The sequence below is a fragment of the Mustela erminea genome, chromosome 1 (assembly GCF_009829155.1).
Source record: "Mustela erminea isolate mMusErm1 chromosome 1, mMusErm1.Pri, whole genome shotgun sequence".
In the NCBI taxonomy this organism is placed as follows: domain Eukaryota; kingdom Metazoa; phylum Chordata; class Mammalia; order Carnivora; family Mustelidae; genus Mustela; species Mustela erminea.
The window spans coordinates 203,514,029-203,517,410 of record NC_045614.1 but is presented as its reverse complement, the minus strand read 5'-3'; the positions used below and the strand labels follow the sequence as shown (position 1 = coordinate 203,517,410).

General features: G+C 36.8%; 1 non-coding gene across 1 annotated transcript; it reads left to right on the top strand.

Moving 5' to 3' along the window:
* The first annotated feature begins 2,606 nt into the window (after nucleotides 1-2,606).
* On the top strand, nucleotides 2,607-2,817 carry LOC116581011. The gene has a single exon (XR_004281852.1). It is a non-coding gene; the product is annotated as a small nucleolar RNA U3 (small nucleolar RNA).
* Nucleotides 2,818-3,382: the final 565 nt, after the last annotated feature.

The window sequence follows — 3,382 nt, the reverse complement described above, 5'->3', positions numbered from 1 at the left end:
CACTCTGCTGTCATTCTAGTCTTGATTTTCATTGTTTTATACCTAGATTACCTTCTCAGAGCACACCTTAAGAGCCATGATTTACCCCCATTTTAGTCTTTTCCAAGATGTTTCTCGTCCCCTGAAATCTCATGTCTTAAGCCTCTCAAATGATTCAAATCAGATCATCTTTTAAGACGAAGCTTCTATCACTTCTATCACTTCTATTACAACCTTAGCATAACCTTAGGGATTAAGAGAAGCAAGAATGAAGTACTGCCATTTCACTTATTTTGGAAGATTTAAAATCATTTTTTTTGTTTTATGATCCCTTAAATTTTAATAACATTCTTTTTTTTAAGATTTTATTTATTTATTTGACAGACAGAGATCACAAGTAAGCTGAGAGGCAGGCAGAGAGAGAGAGAGGAGGAAGCAGGCTCCCTGCTGAGCAGAGAGCCCAACTGGGGGCTCAATCCCAGGACTCTGGGATCACGACCTGAGCCGAAGGCAGAGGCTTTAACCCACTGAGCCACCCAGGCGCCCCTAAATTTTAATATCATTCTGACTAATGAATGTGCATTTAGGATTTAACATTTGACTTTTTTTTTTTTACAACCTTTGCTGTACAATTTGACATAGAGCTCTGTCACTGAGGATTTTTGTTTTTAGCATAAAAATTGACATATGTGAAATATACCCTATATAAAGGACTTCAAAATAAGTTTAATCAACCACAACATTTGTGGTCACAATCCATAAAGTTAGAGCTTCGGTTGGCTGAGGTCAGTGTAAAACTGCTGCTACCACCTGAGAAATATTTTGCCTTTATTCTTCCTATATTATGATATCCCAAACCAAGGGTTTACCAAATATATTAGTGGAAACAATAATTAATGATTTAATTTGTGTCATCTTAATCTAAAAAAGAAAAAGAAAGGTTAGATACAAAGCCTCTAGATTTCTACATTTGAGAACACCTGAGATGTTTTAAAACGATCTCATAAACCTTTCACAGATATGTTAATATGTTCTCTAACACTCTTCTAAAACTTAGGACCTAGAACTCTGAGATCCAGAGATATATTGTCAGGAATACTAACAGCTACATATATATGTCCTTGAGCAAGAGTCTCAAACTTGGTTACACAAATTTCTAGAATTCTGTGAATACAACTCCAAAACTTCATTTCAAATTGGAAAACTGTTCCAAATAGTTTATAAAAATTATGACTTACTTTTTTTAATGTTTTTTCTTAAGCAGAAGCACCAATATGACAATGATCATAAAGGAACAAGGCAAAGAAGACGTTCTATTTAACAATGACAACAAAGATGGACTAGCTATAGCACCTTTCATCTGCCAAATATGTTTATTTTTTTAAACAACATCTGCACAAGAATCTCTGACAATGAGAGGTTGAATTATTTGAACAGTAACATTCTTCTAATTTTAAGATTCTCTGATTATACCAAAATTTGTTTAAAAACTATAACAATACAAAAGGACCAAACACACATACACCCACACGTACAAACATACAACACACACACACACACACACACACACCATACATGCCACATAAAACTAAAACACATACATATTCTTCATGTATATACTATTTCAACTACAGTAGAAGTAGGGTTCTTTCCAGAACACAAACAAATAATGGCTAGAATTTCTTCAAACAACTCCAGAATGCAAATGAAAACATCAAAAACAAGAGGGTTTATTCAGAGATCAGGACATTCCTCAGAATGCAATATGTGAAAATAATCCATCCATTATTGGATGCACACATACCCATGTTCTCACACCAGAAGGCCTTAAGAATCCTTGTGCAGTGTGCACAGCCTTCCCTGTACAGAAGCGTCATCACTTCTGAATACATTCCTCTGTAGAATGAAGGATAGAACTTGGGTCACTGATGGAGCCGAATGCATCAAATGTGTCTTGTGGAAAGATGCCCTAAGATGGCTTGTTAACAGAAGGGAGAGTAGTACTTTCTTCCTACCAAATTCTAATGAAAAATGTAAGATGTGCAATATTTAGAGAGCATTTATTATGAGCTAATTAGAGCATGTTGAGTGGAAATGAATAGTGTGTAACTCAAAGGAATTTATAGTCACAGCTTGGAGCCTCTCTGCAAATACTGATGTTCAGCAATACCAGTTCCAAAGGAAATGGGAATAGGAGGAATAGAAGCTGTCAGTGTGATGAAATGAAATAGTTGCAACTGCAGATGGATTATTAACTAATATTGACTCTTACTCTGAAAGCTGTCAGAGCTTTGCTATGCGGCACTGAAACAGCTGGGAATGTTCTGTCATGAAGCCACTGGGGAAACATTCTAGTTGGGTTGAAATACAAAAGCTAGATATCGGCTAAGGACATAAGAGTCATAAGTTTGCTTCTGGGTCAGACAAAATGAACACCACTTTTTTAGTCTATTGTAAGAGATTTGCTTCTTTGATTCTTCAATCATTTAAGCACTTCCAAAGTGACAGTCACAATAGCTTCTCGGCAGTTGAGAGGTGACACACCAATCCTGCTATTACGGAAGTTGCAATCTAGAAAACACTTAAATGATCATTTAGCATTTTTTTTTATAAAAAGTGGCAAGAAAAAGACTATACTTTTAGGGATCACTTCTATAGTTTGTCACTAGAGAAGTTTCTCTAAACATATAGAATCCCAGAAACCATGGAGGAAGTACAGTGTCCCTTCCTGAGCATGAAGCTGGCTCTGGGTGTAGCTTCTACAGTTGCCCTTTGCCACTGATGATCTCTCTTCCCTCCCTTGGAAGAGCAAAAAGGAACGGAAACCATCTCAGTGGAGGTTGAGGGGGAGGGGGAAAAAGCTTCATTGTTTAAGATAGGATACTTTTACAGGATAACTGCTATAAAAATAGACCTAAAGATTTAAGGGCTCAACTTAATGGAAGTTTATATCTTGTTCATATTTCAATCTCGAGCAAGTCGTTTGGGTTAAGGGACTTATTTTCATCCCTGGTGACATCCTTGCCCTGGATTCCTTTTATTCTGCTGTTCCACCATCCCATAGGGCCTCACAGTCTTCAACAACTACAAGCAGAAGGTGTCACACCATGAGGAAGGCACATCCATTTCTTGAAAACCTTGGTCCCCAAATGCCACACACCACTTTTCCTTTCATTCAATTGACTAATGACTAGTACAACTAATACAGTGACTGCTACAGTTACTACACATATTAATAAGGGGGTGGTAGAGAGGGAGAAAATGTAATAATTGGTTTGGTAACTACCTTCCAGCTACACCTTTATGGTGGGAACAAAGAGACCAGATTTTGGTAAACAGTTAAACTTATCTAGAGTAACAGCAAAATGGAAAACATCACTTAATAAGAAAACTTGTCATAACT